The 26,577-nt window shown below is 49.2% G+C and overlaps 13 non-coding genes across 13 annotated transcripts; 8 read left to right on the forward strand and 5 right to left on the reverse strand.

Moving 5' to 3' along the window:
* The first annotated feature begins 1,080 nt into the window (after window positions 1–1,080).
* trnag-gcc (transfer RNA glycine (anticodon GCC)) lies at window positions 1,081–1,151 on the forward strand. Its single transcript has one exon. It is a non-coding gene; the product is annotated as a tRNA-Gly (tRNA).
* A 5,434-nt stretch (window positions 1,152–6,585) lies between these two features.
* LOC148634051 (U4 spliceosomal RNA) lies at window positions 6,586–6,727 on the reverse strand. Its single transcript, XR_015933708.1, has one exon. It is a non-coding gene; the product is annotated as a U4 spliceosomal RNA (small nuclear RNA).
* A 1,291-nt stretch (window positions 6,728–8,018) lies between these two features.
* On the forward strand, window positions 8,019–8,137 carry LOC148634052 (5S ribosomal RNA). Its single transcript, XR_015933745.1, has one exon. It is a non-coding gene; the product is annotated as a 5S ribosomal RNA (ribosomal RNA).
* A 636-nt stretch (window positions 8,138–8,773) lies between these two features.
* Window positions 8,774–8,937, reverse strand: LOC148634053 (U1 spliceosomal RNA). Its single transcript, XR_015933751.1, has one exon. It is a non-coding gene; the product is annotated as a U1 spliceosomal RNA (small nuclear RNA).
* A 1,768-nt stretch (window positions 8,938–10,705) lies between these two features.
* Window positions 10,706–10,824, forward strand: LOC148634054 (5S ribosomal RNA). The gene has a single exon (XR_015933743.1). It is a non-coding gene; the product is annotated as a 5S ribosomal RNA (ribosomal RNA).
* Window positions 10,825–11,460: 636 nt separating this feature from the next.
* On the reverse strand, window positions 11,461–11,624 carry LOC148634055 (U1 spliceosomal RNA). Its single transcript, XR_015933698.1, has one exon. It is a non-coding gene; the product is annotated as a U1 spliceosomal RNA (small nuclear RNA).
* A 1,775-nt stretch (window positions 11,625–13,399) lies between these two features.
* On the forward strand, window positions 13,400–13,518 carry LOC148634056 (5S ribosomal RNA). The gene has a single exon (XR_015933747.1). It is a non-coding gene; the product is annotated as a 5S ribosomal RNA (ribosomal RNA).
* Window positions 13,519–14,154: 636 nt separating this feature from the next.
* LOC148634057 (U1 spliceosomal RNA) lies at window positions 14,155–14,318 on the reverse strand. Its single transcript, XR_015933709.1, has one exon. It is a non-coding gene; the product is annotated as a U1 spliceosomal RNA (small nuclear RNA).
* Window positions 14,319–16,126: 1,808 nt separating this feature from the next.
* LOC148634058 (5S ribosomal RNA) lies at window positions 16,127–16,245 on the forward strand. Its single transcript, XR_015933744.1, has one exon. It is a non-coding gene; the product is annotated as a 5S ribosomal RNA (ribosomal RNA).
* Window positions 16,246–16,870: 625 nt separating this feature from the next.
* On the reverse strand, window positions 16,871–17,040 carry LOC148634059 (U1 spliceosomal RNA). Its single transcript, XR_015933732.1, has one exon. It is a non-coding gene; the product is annotated as a U1 spliceosomal RNA (small nuclear RNA).
* Window positions 17,041–22,301: 5,261 nt separating this feature from the next.
* LOC148634060 (U5 spliceosomal RNA) lies at window positions 22,302–22,418 on the forward strand. The gene has a single exon (XR_015933663.1). It is a non-coding gene; the product is annotated as a U5 spliceosomal RNA (small nuclear RNA).
* A 230-nt stretch (window positions 22,419–22,648) lies between these two features.
* LOC148634061 (U4 spliceosomal RNA) lies at window positions 22,649–22,790 on the forward strand. Its single transcript, XR_015933725.1, has one exon. It is a non-coding gene; the product is annotated as a U4 spliceosomal RNA (small nuclear RNA).
* A 1,340-nt stretch (window positions 22,791–24,130) lies between these two features.
* Window positions 24,131–24,272, forward strand: LOC148634062 (U4 spliceosomal RNA). The gene has a single exon (XR_015933723.1). It is a non-coding gene; the product is annotated as a U4 spliceosomal RNA (small nuclear RNA).
* The last annotated feature ends 2,305 nt before the right edge of the window (window positions 24,273–26,577 follow it).

The raw sequence follows: 26,577 nt of genomic DNA on the forward strand, positions 1-26,577 counted from the left end.
CTGTGTTTCGGCTCGGGAAACATCATGAGCAGTGTCCTGCATGTTTTCTGTGTATAGCTGTCTTTTAACGCATACAGAATTCATTCGAAATCATTGATTTCTCCAATTAACAAGGGTCCCTTAAAGGATGAGTCAAAGTAACGTCTAATCGGATTAGTTTCCTTAGAGCTGGTTCAGAGTTTGCTCAAGAGTTTACCTTTCACAGATGCGCAAAGAAGAATGTTGGGGGTGCACGCTTCAAGGCGCCTTACAGCTGTAGGGAGTGATTCGAGACGATTCGTGGCGTGTGCTCGTTCCCATATACCGTACGACCCGGGGTGCAGTGCTAGGATGACGTACAATACCGCTTGGGCACGTAACAGCGTTATATGCAAGTGCGGGACGTGAGGGTTTTCGTTTGTTCGTTTTGTTTTGCTCTGCTTTGCTTTGTTTTGCTTTCCATCGCGTTGGTAAGAGCGTAAATAAAAAGGCGATTCCTGTGTCTACCACTAATGTAAGAGCTATTTCAAGTGCGACGTGGTGCGGCTTTTCAAATGCTTGTGGGCATTTCTCTGTTGTTGATTCTTTTTTTGTGTGTAACAAAGTGGCATTTTCATGTCCGGACGGGGAGACTTTATCATTCCGACATGAAGCCACCCTTAAGTCCTCTGAGGCGTGTCTGTCTGCAAGGCTTGTATTTTGGAAATGTTTTTTTGAAACGGAGAACGACTTTGAAATAGGCTTCCGCCGGCGCCTCGCGATCCAGGTAAGATTGTAGCAAGAACGCAGCGGCGGTGGGGCTTGCTGTAGTCGTGGCTGAGTGGTTAAGGCGATGGACTAGAAATCCATTGGGGTCTCCCCGCACAGGTTCCAATCCTGCCGACTACGTTGTCCGCCTTCAGTCGGTGTGTTTCGGCACAAGCAAAGAAGCGTGCCTCTTTGCTGTTCCTGGTGGTTTTAAAACGCCCAATCGCTTGTACCCGCTGCCTTGGAAATAAGTTCTTCAGCGTCCGCAAATGACATTTTGCAGCTGGAAGCAGATGTCGACGCGTTTTGCACAGAGCACCAAAAAAGCGTCTTTTTTGAAGGCCCAGGCACTGAGCATTGGTGGTTCAGTGGTAGAATTCTCGCTTGCCACGCGGGAGGCTCGGGTTAGATTCCCGGCCAATGCAGTGGCTTTTGCAGCGAGCGGCTCCATCACTTGCATCCCCTTGCAACTCGCAACTGAATACCCACTGAAGCTAAGCAGGTGTGAGCCAGGTCAGTACCTGGATGAGGATGAGCTACAGGGAAAAACAAAGCTTCCAGCTGGAAGCGGTGTTAATGGTGCCGGCGGGGGGGTGCTCACCCTGAGGTCTGTGTGGGTCCCAATGCCCCAGTATAGTGACGGAGATGCTGTGTTGTAAAAGGGCGCTGTCTTTTGGATGAGATGTAAAACCGAGGTCACAGCGCTCTGTGGTCATTCAAAATGACCACCAAAACCTTTGACAAAAGCTCTTGGTAATTGATGGTCTTCAATAATGCTTCTCCTTTAGGTACATTTTAAATCAGCTGAAAAATGCTGTGAAATGGGGGGGCACTTTAGGCCAGTGTAGGATTTGGGTTACAAGAACCATGAAACTGCACGAGAAAGCCCGTACACTGAATTACACGGCTTTCTATTCAAAGGAAGACAAAAGAAATTCCCTGAGTTTGATTTTTTGCAACACAGAGAGGAGCACTGTCGTGAGGCCGGTTAGCTCAGTTGGTTAGAGCGTGGTGCTAATAACGCCAAGGTCGCGGGTTTGAGCCCTGTACGGGCCAGGTCTAGGTCCAGGTCCCTGTTTGTGAAACAGGCAAATGACTGTCTCAGGGGCCCATTCCTCATTCTCAAGACACATGTGTGCAGTATGTACACCGTGCATTGAGCAATAGGGACTGAATACACCACAGGTAAGGTTAGAAGTCATTCTGAGGTGCCACATGTGAGGGATACAGCTAGGCATCCGAAATGTAGGGTTTGAGACCCTTCAGGAGTACTGCATCCTTTGAGACAGACCCGTGCATGTTAAACAAATGATCATTTCTTTCGGCATTAGGGACTAAATATACTAAACATATGATGCTAAAATGTTATTTCCACATATATTAATGTAATAAATGATTGCTTATGCTTTATAAACAAATCTAATTAAAATAAAAGCTTAAGTTTTGTATTTATCTTGTACCATAGAACATGATTTTCTTTGTATTTCAAGCCCACAAAGTGTCCAAATGACGCACTACATGATATAAGGAAGATTATCACATGCATATCGGTATTATCTTTCTTATGAAAATGCATTCCTTTCATTACCTTTTACTTTTTAAAATGAACTCAAATTGAGTATAATGTAATAATTTAAGTAGAATAGATTCTAATAATATAATGATCCAGTGTTTTGCACTACTTCACTGCTTCACTGCTCTATGCCATCTGGAAATAAATCCTCAGACTGCTTACTGCCCTGGGCATGTACCAATAAATTAAAGGAGCACATCTGTTTATCACTGCATTGAAGCAGGAGACACACAGTCTCTGCAAACACATCCTAGATACAGTGTTCCAGCACCTTTGACCTCATCCAGAACGTATCATTTCTTGAAAGGGATTGCTGTCCGAATGCACATCTGAATCCCAAACAGAATCTCTAGTAAAATACGATCATTTGTGAAACAGGCAAATGACTGTCTCAGGGGCCCATTCCTCATTGTCAGACACATGTATGGAATGCTTTCACCGTGCATTGAGCAATAGGGATTAAAAACACCGCAGGTAAGGTTAGATGTCATGTTCTATGATCATTTCTTTCAGCATTAGGGACTAAATATACTAAACGTATGATGCTAAAATGTTATTTTCACATATATTAATGTAATAAATGATTGCTTATGCTTTATAAACAAATCTAATTAAAATAAAAGCTTAAGTTTTGTATTTATCTTGTACCATAGTACATGATTTGCTTTGTATTTCAAGCCCACAAAGTGTCCAAATGTTCTATGATCATTTCTTTCAGCATTAGGGACTAAATATACCAAACGTATGATGCTAAAATCCTGAAAAAAGGATGTGCTCCATCTCGTCAGTAGATTGGATTCCAAAACTGATTTGGGTCAATATACATTACCTTTGAAATTAAAGTACAGTCTACTGTAGGGAACCATCAACTTAGAAAGCATTGGCCTTCCCTGGGGGTCAGGTAGGTGCAAAAGATAAACCTTTATCCTATCTTTATCTTAAGATAAGTGGCCAAGCAGTATTTTTCCAAGTTTCACCAAGCACATCATGTTGCCATAGTAGACAAAGTTCTATAAAATGTTAAATAACTTTTAAAAAAAGCATCTTGGTCTTACAGTACTGTACAAGGTGAATTAAACTGTCCCTGGTAATAAAAAGTAATTAGAAGCATCTCAGAAACTTTATCTCTAGAAACATTAGCTGTTTTATATCATGTAATTTAGTGTGATGTTGTCAGAATTCAAGGACATTATCACACACAGAAATTGGTTCAGTTAAATCTAAAAAACACAGCTAAACATGGGTTTAAATGTAACAGAAGTCTTACCTCTTGTCAAAAGATTTAATTCAAGAAGCGATGTAATAAATGATTGCTTATGCTTTATAAAGAAGCTTAAGTTTTGTATTTATCTTGTACCATAGAACATGATTTTCTTTGTATTTGAAGCCCACAAAGTGTCCAAATGATGCACTACATGATATAAGGAAGATTATCACATGCATATCGGTATTATCTTTCTTATGAAAATGCATTCCTTTCATTACCTTTTACTTTTTAAAATGAACTCAAATTGTGTATAATGTAATAATTTAAGTAGAATAGATTCAGGTAGGAAATATAGAGTCATGATGTTTATGGCTGACATCATTTCACATGGGTGAATTTTAAGCTAAGAAATAAAAACATTTACAATGAAGATACCATTGCTTAATTTTAAATGCCTTTAAAAAATAAATACCTCCTGAGAATAATTTGCCACTCCCAGATCCTTGGTAAGGTACTGTTTGAATCCAATCAGGAGAGGAGCATCCAGGGAGTGCTTTCTATAGAGTCCAGCTTGGGCCACTCTCTTCCGGCCTGCTGATACTTTTTAACTACTCAGGGCCTGTAAGGATATAAAACACCGGTTTAAACATTTTATACCTATAAGACAAATTAGAATTTTAGTAAAAAATAGATACATCTGAAAAATAAAAAAGTCTTACTGCTGATAGAGTTCTTCAGAGCTCACATCTTCCCCTTCCTTATCCGCTTCTGTTTCAGTTTCTAGAGCAGCCTCTGGCATCTCTTCCTCCTGGACAGCGGCCTCTTGCTCAGGGCCGCTGGAATGCAGGTAGATTCTTTTCAACATGCTTTTACATAATATGTTGTAACAATGATTTCAAAAAGAAACTAAAGAAGCCTTACAGATTAAAAATATCTCACCTTGCCAATGTGTCTTCAGGCTTCTCATGTACAAAAAGGCCCAAGGACTCTAGCAGTCTTACAACCACTATCCTGTTTGCCTCACCAGACACGATCTCTATTCTGTGGTAATCCACGATGACCCCGTTCTTCAGGTGATTCATCATGTCCTCCCTCGCCTGTTGAGAGGCCATCCTGATCTTTTCTGCCGTGGCGTGCTTCATACACGCCCTCTTCAAGTGAGCAGGAAGCTGATCAAGAGTATTCAGGTACATCTTGCACACCAGGGGAATCCGCGCGGGTTTCCTTTGAAAATAAATAATACCATCTGTGTATAGAAACAAGCTAAGACTGATTTCTTAAATTATCCTTAATTTTCTCTCTCATAGTTTGAGCATAATGATTTTATTGCATTTATATAAGAATTGCTCATTGCTCCTAAATAAATAATGGTTTCATAAAAAAGTGAACACTTACTTGGTCTCAGTCACAGACTTTCCAATAGAAGCCATTGTGGAGTTCAGCAACTGCAGGTCCTAGAAGTGGGGAAGGAATTTTAAAAGAGAAACTGAATTACAATACAGAAGGAATGGCTGAGGGTTCACTGAAATATATAAATATACAAATTCCAAAGACTGAGTCCATATAGAAACAACTACCTTTCATTTTCAGTATAAGAAAAAAAAACATTATCTTCCAAAGCATCATAATATTGTCCCTTCTTCCAGACTCTACTTCTCTCTTGTAGTAGTATAGCAGACCTTTCCAGGTGAGCAGATCACAGAGTCCGAAATGAGCTTCCTCCATCAAGCAAAGTACCTGAACATGACTCTGTCTTCATAAAAGCGCCCCTGTAATAAAGAAATTAAATCCGAAATCAAGAGGGCAGTTGCCTACTGAAATACAAGAAGTCATCAATTTTAACCTAGCAACACATTAAAGGCTGCATCTATACAAGTACGATTCTAGAAATGCTCACCAGATTACGTTTTAAGAAGGAACTGCGCCTCAGGTTCCGCCGAGATCTTAACTCGGATGGCAGGATTCAGAGTCCGGAGTGCGGACTGATGGCGCACGGAGGGTCCATATACTGTGGATCCCTCAGTGATCTTCCGCGTATTCAAACCGCCAGCGTGTGACTCCCCTGTCCCCGTGACCTCATTGCTCTGCTCTCTCCTCTGTGCAGCTGAGCCCGACTCACGGTAAAATGGAAAAAAATATGCCCTCGACGCGAGATTTATTCTGGAGCGAGCCAGTGTTGCGCATAGCTGCCTTCAAAGCAGTTAACCCAGGTCCGATTCCCGGCCAACGCAGTTGCGAATGTTTTCAAATGCTGTCATGAGCCTTGGATTGTGACTAGCAAAGCGAAGCCTTTTGAAAGAGCTAAAGCACTGCAAAACGTAATTGAAGGAGAATCTTACAGGGGATTCTGAGCAGTGTCTGCATACATGCAGTCAGATAAAGGTGCTGAAAGCTTGAGCTACTCTCAATGTCATGCTGCCCTTCCCCGGAGTAAATCTGTTACATTGAAAGAATGCTTCTGGCAGGTTCAAAAAGGGACCCTTGTTAATTGGAGAAATCAATGATTTCGAATGAATTCTGTATGCGTTAAAAGACAGCTATACACAGAAAACATGCAGGACACTGCTCATGATGTTTCCCGAGCCGAAACACAGTGCGTTTTTCCAAGCCATTTGACAAAGCCCACCCACTGAAAACTGCAGCAGATCGTGTAAAGACGTTCAACTTTGTAACTACTGCACGCACAGGAAGCAGAATAAATTCCTCTTTTCAAACTGTCAAAGGTTTGCTTTGCGAACGCTGCAGGACATCGCACAATCTCTTTTGAATGGGGACAAACGATTTCTTATGGGGCGCAGTAAGTACAGACGTTTAAAATGCTCCACTCATGCCGACGATGCAGCATGAAGAAGCGCAACCTAACTTTTGACAGACAAAAGCCAGGCGCCGCTACGAGCAATATGAAATCATACTGACAAGCACACGGCGTTTCGCGCTGACACAAAAGTAATCTCGACAGACGCTGTTCTCTGCATAAAGCTGAAAGAGCTAAAGAGCGTTTCTGTTGACACGTAACAAGTTCGTTTCTTTCTACCATGATATCACCGTGACCAAATCTGTCTTTAAACACCTTGCTCAGTCTCTGACGAGACTGTCAAAAATTGCTTTCGCCGATTGTATTGCAAACCGGCGGAAGCGGGGTATTGGGAAAAGTTTTCAACTAGCAATAATCACGCCTCGGCTAAACCTCACAGGCTACGATACTGCCACTGCGCAAAGCTGACGGTTGCCAGGCAATCGCGGGGATCCTATGGAAATCGTTATCGATCGTGTCATGGCATGTCGTTGCTATAACGCTTCATATTTGTCGTCTTCTTCTTCTTCTAGCTTGAGGTTTTGAAGAATTTCATGACAGACAAGGGCTCCGTTGGGAACAAAGGGCGTTGTGAGAAAACCGTTGCTTATTTTCAGCAGCAGAAATACAACCCTTTAAATACAAGATGACAGAACAATGACGAAGGGCATGCCGGGAGGAACTCATGCACTACAGAGGAAAGGGGGCGGGCACTTACAGTTCACATTCAAGCCACAAGTACTCCTCTTGGATGTTGCACAAACAAATCCTAACGTCTTGAAAGCATTGCAGCATGTTTGTGTCCCACTTCCCGTGGCTGCGGGACGACTGACACGAACGGACAAACACAATCTGTGGCGTTTAGCGTGACATGGTCTTGCAGGCATCGTGCTGTCTCACTGCAATATTATACCGCTGGAGGAAACAGTCCATCTGGCCATGAAACTCATTTGAACGTCTAGCTACAGCAACTAACAATATCATGATTTATTCAGGATGTGTGGAATCAGCACGTCCCGGAGACAGCTTCCGAAATCGTGAGCATTCTCTGGTGGTAGGGGCGTTCAAGATGGCGCTCAGGTGGGAGGTAAAGTTTAGTGGTTGGGGAGTTTTTTTGAGTTTTTCATGACCTGAATGTTAATTTTTGCTTTTTTTGACTACAGAAAAATAAGGACTTAACACTAGTTGTTTAAACTTCAGTTATAATTGAAAGAAAAAAAACGATTTTTTTTTAGGTTTAAAAAGTCCGATATGAGTAACACTGGGAAAAGAAAAGAGAGTGCTGGGTCTTCGAAGGAGAACTCTAAGATACCTCAATCGTATATGTATAGCACTACAAAAAAATCGATGGCAACTAAAGGGAAAAGTGAAGCAGCTGCAGGGGCAGCAAGAGGGCGGAGGCGCCGCGCGCCCGGCCGAAGTGTTGGACCGGTGCGCTTTACGTGCTGAAATAAACACGCGACAGCCCCGAAATGTTTCCAGAGTGCTGTGCACTGAAGACTTGCCTGGTGCTCCTCCGTGCAGATTCTTTGTCCTCCTCCAGTGCGGGACGAGCCAACACAAGGGAGCGCATTCGCCAACATCCAGGCACGCAATGCGATTTGGAAAGCAGCTCCTTTCCAAAGAGTTGCACACGAACGATCCTTCAGTCCCGCTCGGGGGGCACGGAACCCCCGCCACACACAGCTTCAAGTAGCGAGTCAGGCGCCAGGGCTTTCGCTTACGGCCACACCACCCTGAACACGCCCGATCTCGTCTGATCTCGGAAGCTAAGCAGCGTCGGGCCTGGTTAGTACTTGGATGGGAGACTGCCTGGGAATACCAGGTGCTGTAAGCTTTTGCTCTGCCGGCCAGCAGGGGTCGCCGTTGGTGCCGTAGGCTTTGGGAGGAAAACCTGCAGGATGGAAAGGTGATCTATAGCCTCATCTCTAGAGATGTTTTGTTGCTGTGGCATGTGTGTGACCCATATTCAAAAAAAAAAACCCGTCTGTAAAACGAATATCGAAGCTGCCTCTAAATCTGCAAATGAAGATGAGTCGATAAACCACTCGTTTTTCGTATAACTAGACATATATTCATTTGTTACCGATTTCATTCATTGAGCACGGATACAATAGAGGTACAGCCATTCACTGTTTGACATGTCTGCACTGGTACAGAACCAATCAATCAGAAAACGGGTGAAACTGTCTTTAGACTCAGCATACAGTACCGAGGCCCCCCATGACCAAATAAAGGCTAACCTCGATAATCAGCCTAAAGAACGCAGACTACAGCAAAACGACTGACTTTGAAAAGGGAATGAACGTCCGGAAGGAGTAGTGGAACTAGCTTGAGATGCTTCTCCGGACCCCTAACTAAAAGCCAGCGAGAACCAGCAGCGGCGTCCACTCCTGTCGAACCGGGATCCTTCCGCAGCCACGCAGCTCGTGGTGTCCTAACCCTCCCGTATCTGATTTTGGACCAAGCACATCAGGGGAGAGCGCGAACGCAGTCCCCCACTACCAGAAATTATGCAGTCGAGATTCCCACATTTGGGGAATTCGCAGGGGTCAGCACAGCCGGAGTGCAATGGCCGAGCCTCGCCCTGGGTGAACCTCCTTCTTGATCAAGGTATCTCCCCTGCCAGGTAAGTATGAGTTAAACAGGCCCCTGCAAGCGGCCCGCACCCACAGCACAAATCGCGCAGCCTAGGCCACCTCCTCGCCCCGCACGCCACCGCCTCCTGCTGGGCCCACTCTTTCACACACTCACACGCCACACTAACACTGAAAAGTGTGGGCAAAACGAGAAAACGAGCGCGCCGTTTCCTACACATCTGCAGTCGCCGTTGCGCATTCGCAGCATGTCCCGGGATGCAATTCGGCCTCATTTGCATAACTCCAGACCGGCAGATCGCCACGCAAGCTCGCGACGTGCACCTGCCACACACCGAACAAACCTTTTCAGCAATTTCCAAAAAACGGGCCTGCTCGCCTGCCCACAAGGCTCCGTCTCTTACCTGCTCTCCAGAGCCTGCTGCCTTCTGTGCTTTTCTCTCGGCACCGCTGCAGTGCACACAACTCCTGCAGCGGGAGGGGGGGAGAAAGTTCCCGCGCTCCGCCGCAGGGAAGGCTCGCTCCGTGCGCACACGTCCTTTCGATGCCAGTCCAACAAGTGCTCCGCATTAGCTGCGTCGGGGCTCCGGCGTGTCGCACCTCACCTCACCTCGCCCTACCCCCTCCTTGAATGTCTGCCGCTGGGCATGCCCCGCTCTCCTCCGCCTTATCTTATCGCGTGTGAGCACCGACAATAGCCACAATGCCGGGGAATGGCACCTGTAAAGTGTTAATTGGGGCACAGGAACAGCCCGTCTCGTCTCGGGGGGGCCGGCTTCAGAGACAATACAGCAAACACAGCGGGGCGGGGGAAGAAGACGACACCACACATGCGGGTACATTCAGCTCCGGCGGGAACGAGACATTTGTCGGTCTTTTCAAGTGCCGAGAGCCGAGCAATCCTTCACTTGTATCGTTTCTCCCCGGTGACTAGATCTGGCCCTGCGACTCTCGACTGGGCTCACCCCCGGGGCAGCCCAGCAGGTGTGAGCCTGGCCGGCACCCGGATGGGAGATTCCACCCCGGAAAAGCTCCGGTTGCTGCTGCTCCTGCAAGAGGTGTGACTGGGACCAGTGGGGAGCGCTCACCCTGCGGGCTGTGTGGCTCTCTTACGCCCCAGCCTCCTGATGGCGACACTCTGCTGCACAAACAGAGGTCAAACCGAGGTCCCGACCCTCCTTGGCCATTAGGAAACCCCAGGGCATCTCTCAAAAAGAGACGCCGGGGGTGTCCCTCTGGTGTTAGTGCTCCCCTTTACCCATCAGTCGGGGTCTCCTCCTAATCCCCGTCTCACCTGTAACAATCAATGACGAGGCCCCCCTGTCCGTGAGATTTAGTACTCGCGCAAGAGACCGGGGGCAGAGCGCGAACGCGGTCCCCCGCCCCCCACAAAGTGCGCGCTCCGGGTTCCCTCTCGGGGCCCTGCAACACAGCGGAAGGGCAGCGAGAAGGAGCCTCTTGCTCTGACGCCGCAAGGCCACAAGAGGGCGGAGGCGCCGCGCGCCCGGCCGACGTGTTGGACCGGTGCGCTTTACGTGCTGAAATAAACACGCGAAAGCCCCGAAATGTTTCCAGAGTGCTGTGCACTGGAGGTTTTTGTCTGGTGAAGACTTGCCTGGTGCTCCTCCGTGCAGATTGTTTGTCCTCCTCCAGTGCGGGACGAGCCAACACAAGGGAGCGCATTCGCGACTTTGGAAAGCAGCTCCTTTCCAAAGAGTTGCACACGAACGATCCTTCAGTCCCGCTCGGGGGGCACGGAACCCCCGCCACACACAGCTTCAAGTAGCGAGTCAGGCGCCTGGGCTTTCGCTTACGGCCACACCACCCTGAACACACCCGATCTCGTCTGATCTCGGAAGCTAAGCAGCGTCGGGCCTGGTTAGTACTTGGATGGGAGACTGCCTGGGAATACCAGGTGCTGTAAGCTTTTGCTCTCCCGGCCAGCAGGGGTCGCCGTTGGTGCCGTAGGCTTTGGGAGGAAAACCTGCAGGATGGAAAGGTGATCTATAGCCTCATCTCTAGAGATGTTTTGTTGCTGTGGCATGTGTGTGACCCATATTCAAAAAAAAAAACCCGTCTGTAAAACGAATATCGAAGCTGCCTCTAAATCTGCAAATGAAGATGAGTCGATAAACCACTCGTTTTTCGTATAACTAGACATATATTCATTTGTTACCGATTTCATTCATTGAGCACGGATACAGTAGAGGTACAGCCATTCACTGTTTGACATGTCTGCACTGGTACAGAACCGAGCAATCAGAAAACGGGTGAAACTGTCTTTAGACTCAGCATACAGTACCGAGGCCCCCCATGACCAAATAAAGGCTAACCTCGATAATCAGCCTAAAGAACGCAGACTACAGCAAAACGACTGACTTTGAAAAGGGAATGAACGTCCGGAAGGAGTAGTGGAACTAGCTTGAGATGCTTCTCCGGACCCCTAACTAAAAGCCAGCGAGAACCAGCAGCGGCGTCCACTCCTGTCGAACCGGGATCCTTCCGCAGCCACGCAGCTCGTGGTGTCCTAACCCTCCCGTATCTGATTTTGGACCAAGCACATCAGGGGAGAGCGCGAACGCAGTCCCCCACTACCAGAAATTATGCAGTCGAGATTCCCACATTTGGGGAATTCGCAGGGGTCAGCACAGCCGGAGTGCAATGGCCAAGCCTCGCCCTGGGTGAACCTCCTTCTTGATCAAGGTATCTCCCCTGCCAGGTAAGTATAAGTTAAACAGGCCCCTGCAAGCGGCCCGCACCCACAGCACAAATCGCGCAGCCTAGGCCACCTCCTCGCCCCGCACGCCACCGCCTCCTGCTGGGCCCACTCTTTCACACACTCACACGCCACACTAACACTCAAAAGTGTGGGCAAAACGAGAAAACGAGCGCGCCGTTTCCTACACATCTGCAGTCGCCGTTGCGCATTCGCAGCATGTCCCGGGATGCAATTCGGCCTCATTTGCATAACTCCAGACCGGCAGATCGCCACGCAAGCTCGCGACGTGCGCCTGCCACACACCGAACAAACCTTTTCAGCAATTTCCAAAAAACGGGCCTGCTCGCCTGCCCACAAGGCTCCGTCTCTTACCTGCTCTCCAGAGCCTGCTGCCTTCTTTGCTTTTCTCTCGGCACCGCTGCAGTGCACACAACTCCTGCAGCGGGAGGGGGGGAGAAAGTTCCCACGCTCCGCCGCAGGGAAGGCTCGCTCCGTGCGCACACGTCCTTTCGATGCCAGTCCAACAAGTGCTCCGCATTAGCTGCGTCGGGGCTCCGGCGTGTCGCACCTCACCTCACCTCGCACTGCCCCCTCCTTGAATGTCTGCCGCTGGGCATGCCCCGCTCTCCTCCGCCTTATCTTATCGCGTGTGAGAACCGACAATGGCCACAATGCCGGGGAATGGCACCTGTAAAGTGTTAATTGGGGCACAGGAACAGCCCGTCTCGTCTCGGGGGGGCTGGCTTCAGAGACAATACAGCAAACACAGCGGGGCGGGGGAAGAAGACGACACCACACATGCGGGTACATTCAGCTCCGGCGGGAACGAGACATTTGTCGGTCTTTTCAAGTGCCGAGAGCCGAGCAATCCTTCACTTGTATCGTTTCTCCCCGGTGACTAGATCTGGCCCTGCGACTCTCGACTGGGCTCACCCCCGGGGCAGCCCAGCAGGTGTGAGCCTGGCCGGCACCCGGATGGGAGATTCCACCCCGGAAAAGCTCCGGTTGCTGCTGCTCCTGCAAGATGTGTGACTGGGACCAGTAGGGAGCGCTCACCCTGCGGGCTGTGTGGCTCTCTTACGCCCCAGCCTCCTGATGGCGACACTCTGCTGCACAAACAGAGGTCAAACCGAGGTCCCGACCCTCCTTGGCCATTAGGAAACCCCAGGGCGTCTCTCAAAAAGAGACGCCGGGGGTGTCCCTCTGGTGTTAGTGCTCCCCTTTACACATCAGTCGGGGTCTCCTCCTAATCCCCGTCTCACCTGTAACAATCAATGACGAGGCCCCCCTGTCCGTGAGATTTAGTACTCGCGCAAGAGACCTGGGGCAGAGCGCGAACGCGGTCCCCCGCCCCCCACAAAGTGCGCGCTCCGGGTCCTGCAACACAGCGGAAGGGCAGCGAGAAGGAGCCTCTTGCTCTGACGCCGCAAGGCCACAAGAGGGCGGAGGCGCCGCGCGCCCGGCCGACGTGTTGGACCGGTGCGCTTTACGTGCTGAAATAAACACGCGAAAGCCCCGAAATGTTTCCAGAGTGCTGTGCACTGGAGGTTTTTGTCTGGTGAAGACTTGCCTGGTGCTCCTCCGTGCAGATTGTTTGTCCTCCTCCAGTGCGGGACGAGCCAACACAAGGGAGCGCATTCGCCAACATCCAGGCACGCAATGCGATTTGGAAAGCAGCTCCTTTCCAAAGAGTGGCACACGAACGATCCTTCAGTCCCGCTCGGGGAGCACGGAACCCCCGCCACACACAGCTTCAAGTAGCGAGTCAGTCGCCGGGGTTTTTGCTTACGGCCACACCACACTGAACACGCCTGATCTCGTCTGATCTCGGAAGCTAAGCAGCGTAGGGCCTGGTTAGTACTTGGATGGGAGACTGCCTGGGAATACCAGGTGCTGTAAGCTTTTGCTCTCCCGGCCAGCAGGGGTTGCCGTTGGTGCCGTAGGCTTTGGAAGGAAAACCTGCAGGATGGAAAGGTGATCTATAGCCTCATCTCTAGAGACGTTTTGTTGCTGTGGCATGTGTGTGACCCATATTCAAAAAAAAAAACCCGTCTGTAAAACGAATATCGAAGCTGCCTCTAAATCTGCAAATGAAGATGAGTCGATAAACCACTCGTTTTTCGTATAACTAGACATATATTCATTTGTTACCGATTTCATTCATTGAGCACGGATACAATAGAGGTACAGCCATTCACTGTTTGACATGTCTGCACTGGTACAGAACCGAGCAATCAGAAAACGGGTGAAACTGTCTTTAGACTCAGCATACAGTACCGAGGCCCCCCATGACCAAATAAAGGCTAACCTCGATAATCAGCCTAAAGAACGCAGACTACAGCAAAACGACTGACTTTGAAAAGGGAATGAACGTCCGGAAGGAGTAGTGGAACTAGCTTGAGATGCTTCTCCGGACCCCTAACTAAAAGCCAGCGAGAACCAGCAGCGGCGTCCACTCCTGTCGAACCGGGATCCTTCCGCAGCCACGCAGCTCGTGGTGTCCTAACCCTCCCGTATCTGATTTTGGACCAAGCACATCAGGGGAGAGCGCGAACGCAGTCCCCCACTACCAGAAATTATGCAGTCGAGATTCCCACATTTGGGGAATTCGCAGGGGTCAGCACAGCCGGAGTACAATGGCCGAGCCTCGCCCTGGGTGAACCTCCTTCTTGATCAAGGTATCTCCCCTGCCAGGTAAGTATGAGTTAAACAGGCCCCTGCAAGCAGCCCGCACCCACAGCACAAATCGCGCAGCCTAGGCCACCTCCTCGCCCCGCACGCCACCGCCTCCTGCTGGGCCCACTCTTTCACACACTCACACGCCACACTAACACTCAAAAGTGTGGGCAAAACGAGAAAACGAGCGCGCCGTTTCCTACACATCTGCAGTCGCCGTTGCGCATTCGCAGCATGTCCCGGGATGCAATTCGGCCTCATTTGCATAACTCCAGACCGGCAGATCGCCACGCAAGCTCGCGACGTGCGCCTGCCACACACCGAACAAACCTTTTCAGCAATTTCCAAAAAACGGGCCTGCTCGCCTGCCCACAAGGCTCCGTCTCTTACCTGCTCTCCAGAGCCTGCTGCCTTCTGTGCTTTTCTCTCGGCACCGCTGCAGTGCACACAACTCCTGCAGCGGGAGGGGGGGAGAAAGTTCCCGCGCTCCGCCGCAGGGAAGGCTCGCTCCGTGCGCACACGTCCTTTCGATGCCAGTCCAACAAGTGCTCCGCATTAGCTGCGTCGGGGCTCCGGCGTGTCGCACCTCACCTCACCTCGCACTGCCCCCTCCTTGAATGTCTGCCGCTGGGCATGCCCCGCTCTCCTCCGCCTTATCTTATCGCGTGTGAGCACCGACAATGGCCACAATGCCGGGGAATGGCACCTGTAAAGTGTTAATTGGGGCACAGGAACAGCCCGTCTCGTCTCGGGGGGGCCGGCTTCAGAGACAATACAGCAAACACAGCGGGGCGGGGGAAGAAGACGACACCACACATGCGGGTACATTCAGCTCCGGCGGGAACAAGACATTTGTCGGTCTTTTCAAGTGCCGAGAGCCGAGCAATCCTTCACTTGTATCGTTTCTCCCCGGTGACTAGATCTGGCCCTGCGACTCTCGACTGGGCTCACCCCCGGGGCAGCCCAGCAGGTGTGAGCCTGGCCGGCACCCGGATGGGAGATTCCACCCCGGAAAAGCTCTGGTTGCTGCTGCTCCTGCAAGAGGTGTGACTGGGACCAGTAGGGAGCGCTCACCCTGCGGGCTGTGTGGCTCTCTTACGCCCCAGCCTCCTGATGGCGACACTCTGCTGCACAAACAGGCGCCGTCCTTCGGGGGAGGCGTCAAACCGAGGTCCCGACCCTCCTTGGCCATTAGGAAACCCCAGGGCGTCTCTCAAAAAGAGACGCCGGGGGTGTCCCTCTGGTGTTAGTGCTCCCCTTTACCCATCAGTCGGGGTCTCCTCCTAATCCCCGTCTTACCTGTAACAATCAATGACGAGGCCCCCCTGTCCGTGAGATTTAGTACTCGCGCAAGAGACCGGGGGCAGAGCGCGAACGCGGTCCCCCGCCCCCAACAAAGTTGGCGCTCCGGGTTCCCTCTCGGGGCCCTGCAACACAGCGGAAGGGCAGCGAGAAGGAGCCTCTTGCTCTGACGCCGCAAGGCCACAAGAGGGCGGAGGCGCCGCGCGCCCGGCCGACGTGTTGGACCGGTGCGCTTTATGTGCTGAAATAAACACGCGAAAGCCCCGAAATGTTTCCAGAGTGCTGTGCACTGGAGGTTTTTGTCTGGTGAAGACTTGCCTGGTGCTCCTCCGTGCAGATTGTTTGTCCTCCTCCAGTGCGGGACGAGCCAACACAAGGGAGCGCATTCGCCAACATCCAGGCACGCAATGCGATTTGGAAAGCAGCTCCTTTCCAAAGAGTTGCACACGAACGATCCTTCAGTCCCGCTCGGGGGGGCACGGAACCCCCGCCACACACAGCTTCAAGTAGCGAGTCAGGCGCCAAGGCTTTCGCTTACGGCCACACCACCCTGAACACGCCCGATCTCGTCTGATCTCGGAAGCTAAGCAGCGTTGGGCCTGGTTAGTACTTGGATGGGAGACTGCCTGGGAATACCAGGTGCTGTAAGCTTTTGCTCTCCCGGCCAGCAGGGGTCGCCGTTGGTGCCGTAGGCTTTGGGAGGAAAACCTGCAGGATGGAAAGGTGATCTATAGCCTCATCTCTAGAGATGTTTTGTTGCTGTGGCATGTGTGTGACCCATATTCCAAAAAAAAAACCCGTCTGTAAAACGAATATCGAAGCTGCCTCTAAATCTGCAAATGAAGATGAGTCGATAAACCACTCGTTTTTCGTATAACTAGACATATATTCATTTGTTACCGATTTCATTCATTGAGCACGGATACAATAGAGGTACAGCCATTCACTGTTTGACATGTCTGCACTGGTACAGAACCGAGCAATCAGAAAACGGGTGAAACTGTCTTTAGACTCAGCATACAGTACCGAGGCCCCCCATGACCAAATAAAGGCTAACCTCGATAATCAGCCTAAAGAACGCAGACTACAGCAAAACGACTGACTTTGAAAAGGGAATGAACGTCCGGAAGGAGTAGTGGAACTAGCTTGAGATGCTTCTCCGGACCCCTAACTAAAAGCAGCAGCGGCGTCCACTCCTGTTGAACCGGGATCCTTCCGCAGCCACGCAGCTCGTGGTGTCCTAACCCTCCCGTATCTGATTTTGGACCAAGCACATCAGGGGAGAGCGCGAACGCAGTCCCCCACTACCAGAAATTATGCAGTCGAGATTCCCACATTTGGGGAATTCGCAGGGGTCAGCACAGCCGGAGTGCAATGGCCGAGCCTCGCCCTGGGTGAACCGATTTCGATTTTTAAGAACTTTATTTTCTTTTCACAAAAAAATACAGGACATCACAAATCAGAAAGCTTTACATTCATATACATACTTAAAACAGTATATATGATCACATCTCATTACATTTTGACATGGTAACAGTTACATAGCAACAATTTTCTTTTTTTCTGGTGCAAATCACATTCTTTACTTAAACTTGATAATGTTTTTCACAGTTTCTTGAGATATTGACCTATGCTCTCTATTTCCCACAGATTTTCTGCTTCCTCCCTCCCTTCTCTCCACAGATCTCTGAGGTAATAGTTCTCTCGGGTGATGAACAGGGCCAGGCTACCTGCTGCCTTGACTGGGATCTCGATGCCTTTGAACAGCCCCATGTTCCTCACTCTCCACAGGGCAACTTTCCCACTGTTCACCACGGCCCAGATCCTGTCAAACACGTCAGGAGGAAGTTTGACAGGAGAGATGCCGTATATGACGAAAGCAGCGGTCAGGGTAAATTGGGGCGAGAGAGCCAGCAACCAATCTTCAAACTGTGCCCAGAAGGCCTTAGCAAAAAAGCAGGACCACAGGAGATGGGATACAGTCTCCTCCTCGCCGCAGCCCACCCTAACGCAGCGAGGGCTGGGGGTGAGGCCCCTACGGTACAAGAAAGTTCGTACCGGTAAGCACTGGTGGACGACACTCCAGGCTAAATCTCTGTGAATGTTGCACAGAAACTTAGAGGATGTGTGTTTCCACACCTTCCTTGTTTGGGCTGATGTTAAAATGCCCACATGGGTCTGCCTATTGTTCTGGGGTGCAACGAAATCTTCCAGTTTTTGGACGCTGACATCTCGGAGGGGAATATGGCCAATTGGGTGAGATCTTAGAAAACTTTTAACTGTCCCATAAATTGCAGGGCATGTGTCAGAGAGTGGGACGTCCAGCTTGGGTCTGACACCCCACACTCTGAACACCTCCCTACCTACCCAGAGCCTGGAAAAATAAGTCCAGGTACGCGCTGCAGGTGCTGTTGCAAAGCCTCTCAGCACAGAGGCCAGGAAAATGCACAGCAGCTTCGTAGCAATATCTGGGACAGACTTCCCCCCTGAGGGTAGCGGCCTGTACATTATTTCCCTTCTGAGTCTTTCCTGCTTCCCACCCCATAGAAATTGAAACATCAATCTCCTCAGCACCGCCGCAACACGGTGTGGGATTGGGAAGGTAGAAGCCAGAAAATTCAAGACAGGCAAGAGCTCGGCTTTGATGACCAGCACCTTCCCTGTCATGGTGAGGTCTCGGTCCTTCCATTGCATCAGTTTTTTGTTTAAGATTGGCAATTTGTTCTGCCAATTTACTGTTCCCATCTCTTCTCCAAAATACACCCCCAGGACCTTAATTCTCTTCTCTTGCAGCCTGAGATCATGTCCTTCTTTTGGCTCCCTCCAGTTCTGATAAAAAATCTCACTCTTAGATTTGTTAATTTTTGCGGAGGAAGCCAAAGAGAAACGATCACAGCACTGCAGAGCTCTGCTAATTGAGGCATTGTCAGAGAGGAGCAGGGTGACGTCATCCATGTATAGAGATGTCTTTACCTCTCCTCCCCCACTTCCAGGCACTGGTATCCCATTAATGGCCTGATCCTGGCGCAAGGCACAGGCTAAGGGCTCCATAGCCAAAACGCATAACAAGGGGGATAATGGGCAGCCCTGCCTCACCCCTGAACAGACTTCAAAGGGGCGTGATCTATTGCCATTAACCATGACTCTGCTGTTGCTACCTGTGTACAGCAGGTTAATCCACTTTCTCATGATGGGGCCAAACTTCATGTGCTCAAGTCCCGATGTTAAGTACTGCCGGTTTAGGCGGTCAAAGGCCTTTTCTAGGTCTACACCTAAAATGCAAAGAGGGAGGGAGCGATCCTCAGAGTACAGACAGACATCCCTCAACAAGGCCAGGTTGTCGCTCATCAGGCGTCCTGCTATCCCACAAGTCTGTTCTTTCCCTACCAGTGAGGCCACTACATTTTGTAGGTGCAGGAAAAGGGCTTTGGACAGGATCTTAGTGTCCACGCCTAACAGGCTGAGGGGTCTCCAGTTCTTTATGTCATTTTTTGCTCCTTTCTTAAACAAGAGAGAGATAGTGCCTTCTCTTAAGGAGTCAGGCAGCAATTCTGTCTTATATCTTTCCTCGAATAGGACCAGTAGCGGATCCTGAAGCAGATCCCAAAAGGTGCAATAAAATTCTTTAGGGAGCCCGTCAGCACCTGGAGTTTTCCCCTTCTGTAAGCTCTCCATAGCCTGTCTCAGCTCTTCTACTGTCAAATCCCTCTCAAGTACTTCCCTATCTTTTCACTCAAAACGTTTTCTAGCTTTGAGGTAAAAAAATGAATTTCTTCATCCTTTACCTCTGTAGAGCTGTACAGTCTTGAGTAGAAGGCCTTGGTGCAGGAGAGGATAGCACTCGGCTCTGTTCTCTCTCGTCCCTCCTCATCAACTACACTTTCCATGACAGACTTGGAGCCTACCACTTTCCTGAAAAAGAAGCGAGTACACTTCTCATTTTCTTCCAAGAACTGCACTCTGCCTCTTAACAGCACTCCACGACTACTTTCTTCGGCTATGCTCCGGATGTCCTTTTTTAAAAGGGTGATATCCTCGAGCACATCGAAGCCACTGTGCAGCATCGTGTAGAGACGCTGCAGCTGCCTCTGTTTCCTGGCTAGCACTCCTCTCCGTCTGGCAGCAGCCTTCCTTCCCTCAGCCATGAAAAAGGCCTTTGTCCTCACCTTCACCTCCTCCCACCACTCTCCTACTGACCCGTACAGACACTGCAAGGACAGCCACTGTGATAGTTTCTCCTTGTAGCGGGATACTACCCCCTCGTTCTCTAGCAGCTTTGTGTTGAGTTTCCAGAGGCCTGGGCCAAAGACAGTCCCGCCCTGGAGTTCCACTCTACACCCTAAAGCCTGATGATCTGAGAAGAAGACAGGCTGAAGAGTGACCCCAACAACTTTCACTCTCTCTGAGACAAAGCAATAGTCAATTCTGGAGCTGCTATTCCTCCCTGACCATGTATCCTGCTGTTGTGGGATATATACATCTATATGTGTCTGAGAGTTTAAAGTCTTGAACTAAGTTTTGCAGGGCCAGTGAGCTGGAATCCAATTTTATCGGCGAGCTAGACTGCCTGTCTGTGTGCTCTAAGATACAATTAAAATCCCTTCCCACTATCACGTCTGTGCTACATAACAATAGGGGGGAGAGTGCCTTGAGTAGCTCCACCCTTCCTCCCACGTCAGTAGGACAATACACATTGATTAGCCGCAGGTTAACGGTCCCCCATTCCACATCCACACAAAGCAACCTGCCATCTATGACCCTCTGAATACTTTTCAATTTGAAAGCCCATCCTTTGAAAAGAATGGCCACGCCAGAGGCTCTGTTGTTATTGTCCCCTGACCAAACAGAAGGCCCTTTATCCCACCTATCTTCAAAGGTTTTATACCTCTCTTGATAGGCTAAAGCACACTCCTGCAACATCAACACATCTCCCTCTCTCTGCTGGAGGTAATCAAAGACAGACTGGCATTTAACTCTGTCATTGATACCTCTGGTGTTAAGAGATATTATGTTTAGATCCATATTACATAAGAAAGTGGAACCAGTCTTTACAAAACACATTTCTCTTCGGTCTCACCTGTTACCTTCTTCTTTTTCTTTTTCTTCTTACCAATTTCCTGCCAGCCATCCTCTGAATGAGCCTTCATCAGGGTGGCAGCAGTAAAAGCATTCACGGAGTCCATTTCAAGGAAGGGGGTAGAGGGAGGGGTGGAGGGGTTCCAGCTGTCCCCATCGCCATGCTCTCCTTCCTCCTCGCTCGGGGAGAAAACAGAGTCATTTTTCCTTTTCCTCAAGTCCAGCTCCTGGGACCACTGAGGGGAAAGGGGTGCAGCCGATGCACCAGTCTCCTCTTCCCCCTCACCCACCAGCTGTTGCAGATCCTCCGTGATGGACTGGATGGAGGAGAGGAGGGCATCTGTAGCACTTGCAGAGTCTAAGAAAAGCAGCTCCGCTGAATCCTGGGTATCGTCGCTGGACCCGCTCCACCGGGGGGCCCCACACTGGCCCTCGTTCTGAGGAGCAGGAGTGGGGGAGGGGTCCTCGCTGTTCTCGGGGGTTTTCAAACCCTCGTGCTTGTCTGGTGCAGTCTGCGGTTGTGGGAGCGTAGTGGATTTCTCTTCCACCGGCCCCGGAGCCACAACAGGACTGATCCTGGCTGGAGGCTGAGACTCTTTGTCCAACAAGGGTTCTTTGTTTGACTTGTTGTTTGCTTTGGCTTTTCGGGCCGGTTTGGCTGAAACAAGCACTGCCTCATCCTTTCTCATTTTGAGTTTATTGGCGTAGGCGTGAGGGCAGTTCTTAAAAACGTGTCCTTCCGAACCACATAAATTGCACTTTGGCAGCATTGAACAGTCAGAGGCTAAATGTCCCTGTTTGCCACAGGTCTTGCAGCATTTCACAGTGCAGGACGATGCCAGGTGTCCCACAGCACCACAGCGCCGACACACCTTTGGTTGTCCCACATAAAAAACATAGCCATTGCAGGCGCCCAGCCGGATTGTAGAGGGCAGGTGCCTTAAGCCTCCATTTACATTGTCCGGTAGCAAGCGAACCTCGAATTTCCTTGCTCCTGTTTTTATACCGTCAACATCTCTAACCTCAGTTCCATGGTGGACGGTGCAGTACTGCTTAAGCCAGGTGTGAATGTCCTCCGTCTTTGCCAGTTCCGAGAACATAACAACATGCACCGTTTTCCTCTCTCTCTGTGTCAGAGGCTGCAAGTTGATCTTCTCAAGGGCAGGAACTTTCCCTTTTTTTGCCTCAAACACATCCACACATTGTTCAAACAGAGAATAGGTAGCAAAAACAACCTCAAATGCTTTCTGACCTGGGAGAGCGAAAATGAAATCCAAGTGCCGAGGTTCAAAGCCAAGTTCCTTCTGTAACACTTTTCTGCTGAACTGCATACGATCCATGAAGAGGTCATCCAAAAGCTCAAAACGTACAGCATTCTTGCGGGATCCAAAGGTTGCCATCTCAAACTGCAAAACAAACACTGCTTCCACAAAACAAGAAAACAATCCAACTACTCTAACTACAGGCTGATCAAGGTATCTCCCCTGCCAGGTAAGCCGAGAGCCGCAGGCGATGAGCCCGGAGCTGAACGGGCCCCACTGGCTCGTTTGTAAGGCCAGGTGCATTGCCAACCACGACCGGCAGGGCAGAGGCTTTGAAGGCGGCCTGGGCTCCTGCAGCTGTGCTGCCACGCACTCTGGTTTCTCTTCATCTCGTACAAATCTTTTGCCTTTTACTAAAGATTTCCATGGAGAGGAGCATGAATGAGTTCCATACAATTTTTGTGCTTCCCTGCCTTCGGGTGGGGCGCAGCTGGGCTGGTCAAAGAGAGAAAACAAAATCGCTCACAATCGCTCTTATTATGGCGACTGTGGCCGTCTGCTCTGTGAGTCCTCGGTCTCCGCCTGTCTGATTGGCGCTCTTTTCTTTGGGGGGCGGGAAGTGTCCGGCCGCAAATATGAAGCGTTACAGCAACGACATGCCATGAGACGATTGATAACGATTTCCATAGGATCCCCGCGGTTGCCTGGCAACCGTCAGCTTTGCGCAGTGGCAGTATCGTAGCCTGTGAGGTATAGCCGAGGCGCGATTATTGCTAGTTGAAAACTTTTCCCAATACCCCGCTTCCGCCTGTTTGCAATACAATCGGCGAAAACAATTTTCGACAGTCTCGTCAGAGACTGAGCAAGGTGTTTAAAGACAGATTTTGTCATGGTAACATCATGGTAGAAAGAAACAAGCTTCTTACGTCTCAACAGAAACGCTCTTTAGCTCTTTCAGCGTTATGCAGAGAACAGCGTCTGTCGAGATCACTTTTGAGTCAGCGCGAAACGCCATGTGCTGTCAGTTTGATTTCATATTGCTCGTAGGGCGCCCGGCTTTTGTCTGTCAAACGTTAGGTTGCGCTTCTTCATGCTGCATCGTCGGCATGAGTGGAGCTTTTTAATTGTCTGTACTTGTCTTACTGCGCCCCATAAGAAATCGTTTGTCCCCGTTCAAAAGAGATTGTGCGATGTCCTGCAGCGTTCGCAAAGCAAACCTTTGACAGTTTGAAAAGAGGAATTTATTCTGCTTCCTGTGCGTGCAGTAGTTACAAAGTTGAACGTCTTTACACGATCTGCTGCAGTTTTCAGTGGGCGGGCTTTGTCAGATGGCTTGGAAAAACGCACTGTGTTTCGGCTCGGGAAACATCATGAGCAGTGTCCTGCATGTTTTCTGTGTATAGCTGTCTTTTAACGCATACAGAATTCATTCGAAATCATTGATTTCTCCAATTAACAAGGGACCTCCCTTTTTGAACCTGCGAGAAGCATTCTTTCAATGTAACAGATTTACTCCGAGGAAAGGCAGCATGACATTGAGAGTAGCTCAAGCTTTCAGCACCCGTATCGGGCTGCGTGTATGCAGACACCGCTCAGAATCCCCTGTAAGATTCTCCCTCACTTCCGTTGTGCAGTGCTTTACCTCTTTCAAAAGGCTTCACTTTCCTAGTCACATTCCAAGGCTCATCGAACCCGGGCTGTTTCCTCCAGCGGTATAGTATTGCAGTGAGACAGCACGATGCCTGCAAGACTATGTCACGCTAAACGCCACAAATTGTGTTTGTCCGTTCGTGTCAGTCGTCCTGCAGCCACGGGAAGTGGGACACAAACATGCTGCAATGCTTTCAGGACGTTAGGATTTGTTTATGCAACATCCGAGAAGAGTACTTGTGGCTTGAATGTGAACTGTACGTGCCCGCCCCCTTTCCTCTGTAGTGCATGAGTTCCTCCCGGCATGCCCTTCGTCATTGTTCTGTCATCTTGTATTTAAAGGGTTGTATTTCTGCTGCTGAAAATAAGCAACGGTTTTCTCACAACGCCCTTTGTTCCCGACGGAGCCCTTGTCTGTCATGAAATTCTTCAAAACCTCAAGCTAGAAGAAGAAGAAGACGACAAATATGAAGCGTTATAGCAACAACATGCCATGAGACGATTGATAACGATTTCCATAGGATCCCCGCGGTTGCCTGGCAACCGTCAGCTTTGCGCAGTGGCAGTATCGTAGCCTGTGAGGTTTAGCCGAGGCGCGATTATTGCTAGTTGAAAACTTTTCCCAATACCCCGCTTCCGCCGGTTTGCAATACAATCGTCGAAAGCAATTTTTGACAGTCTCGTCAGTGCGTGACATAGTCTTGCAGGCATCGTGCTGTCTAACTGCAATACTATACCGCTGGAGGAAACAGCCCGGGTTCAATGAGCCTTGGAATGTGACTAGGAAAGTGAAGCCTTTTGAAAGAGGTAATGTCGACGCTTTTTTAACAGAGCACCAAAAAAGCGTCTTTTTTGAAGGCCCGGGCACCGAGCATTGTTGGTTTAGTGGTAAAATTCTCGCTTCCCACGCGGGAGGCTCTGGTTCAATTCCCAGCCAAAGCAGTGGCTTTTGCAGCGAGCTGCTCCATCACTTGCATCCCCTTGCAACTCGCAACTGAAAACCCACTGAAGCTAAGCAGGTGTGAGCCAGGTCAGTACCCGGATAAGGGTGAGCTACAGGGAAAAACAAAGTTTCCAGCTGGAAGCGGTGTTAATGGTGCCGGCGGGGGGGCGCTCACCCTGAGGTCTGTGTGGGTCCCAATGCCCCAGCATAGTGACGGAGACGCTGTGTTGTAAAAGGGCGCTGTCTCTTGGATGAGATATAAAACCGAGGTCACAGCGCTCTGTGGTCATTAAAAATGACCACCAAAACCTTTGACAAAAGCTCTTGGTAATTGATGGTCTTCAATAATGCTTCTCCTTTAGGTACATTTTAAATCAGCTGAAAAATGCTGTGAAATGGGGGGGCACTTCACGCCAGTGTAGGATTTGGGTTACAAGAACCATAAAACTGCACGAGAAAGCCCGTACACTGAATTACACGGCTTTCAATTCAAAGGAGGGCAAAAGAAATTCCCTGAGTTCGATTTTTTGCAGCACAGAGAGGATTGCTGTCGTGAGGCTGGTTAGCTCAGTTGGTTAGAGCTAATAACACCAAGGTTGTGGGTTCGAGTCCCGTACAGGCCAGGTCCTTTTCTCCTTTCTTACAAAAGCTGTTAGGTTCCTTTCCGTGGTGAGATGGGTTGTCATGCAACGCTGCTACATAGTGCCGACAGACAATTAAATGACAAAAATGAAGAGAGTTAAAGCAGCTGGAAAGATTTTCTTACAACTTTTGAGCTGACACAGTTTTGGAAAATGTTTTCTTCACGCTGCACTGTACCACATAGGCAGCCAAGAGTCTCCAAAACAAAACAGAATTGACAGTCATATAATGTCCATTAACCCCGGTTTTAAACACAGCATCATGTCTGCCATCATAAGAATATGAGTCCAATATTTTAGAATATAGTCAGAATGTCTTCTAACCTTACCTGTGGTGTCTTTAATCCCTATTGCTCAATGCATGATGTACGTACTGCATACATGTGTCTTGAGAATGAGGAATGGGCCCCTGAGACATTTACCTGTTTCACAAATGATCGTATTTTACTAGAGATTCTGTTTGGGATTCAGATGTGCATTCGGACAGCAATTCCTTTCAAGAAATGATACGTTCTGGATGAGGTAAAGGTGCTGGAACACTGTATTTAGGATGTATTTGCAGTGATTGTGTCTCCTGCTTCAACACAGTGATATATAGATGTGCTCCTGTAATTTATTGGTACATGCCCAGGGCAGTAAGTTGTCTGAGGATTTATTTCCAGACGGCATAGAGCAGTGAAGCAGTGAAGTAGTGCAACACACTGGATCATTATATTATTAGAATCTATTCTACTTAAATTATTACATTATACACAACTTGAGCTCTCAGCACCGTACTGAGCCCAGGTGTTTTTCTAAAGCTGTCAGGTGCAGTTCATTTACATGAAGGAAATCTCTTACTGGGTACGATTACAATGCAGTAAGTAGCACAGACTACTTAGGGAGTAGGCTGATGTGTTTAAAAACAACCAGCGCCAGGCAGGAGTCGAACCTCCAAACTCCTAATCCATAGTCAGACACATTATCCATTGCACCACTGGCCCTCGTGTGACACTGCAGGGCTGTAACCCAGTGAGCTTAGCACTGCAACTAGTAAAATATTACCCCCGGTCCATTCTTTTCCAAAAGTGAGAAACACCTGTTTTCTACATTTTGTCTGTTTTAAAACCATATCTCTTTAAACCAAACCAAGAGTTTGTCTTTTGCACTGATATTCTGATTCATTTCGATTTCAAAGAAAAAAAAACATTACCTTCCAAAGCATCATAAAATTGTCCCTTCCTCCAGACTCTACTTCTCTCTTGTAGTAGTACAGAGGACCTTTCCAGGTGAGAAGATCACAGAGTCCGAAATGAGCTTCCTCCATCAAGCAAAGTACCTGAACTTGACTCTGTCATCATAAAAGCGCCCCTGTAATAAAGAAATTAAATCCGAAATCAAGAGGGCAGTTGCCTACTGAAGTTCAAGAAGT

The sequence above is a fragment of the Lepisosteus platostomus genome, unplaced genomic scaffold, assembly GCF_059453375.1.
Source record: "Lepisosteus platostomus isolate fLepPlt1 unplaced genomic scaffold, fLepPlt1.hap1 Scaffold_40_H1, whole genome shotgun sequence".
Classification (NCBI taxonomy): domain Eukaryota; kingdom Metazoa; phylum Chordata; class Actinopteri; order Semionotiformes; family Lepisosteidae; genus Lepisosteus; species Lepisosteus platostomus.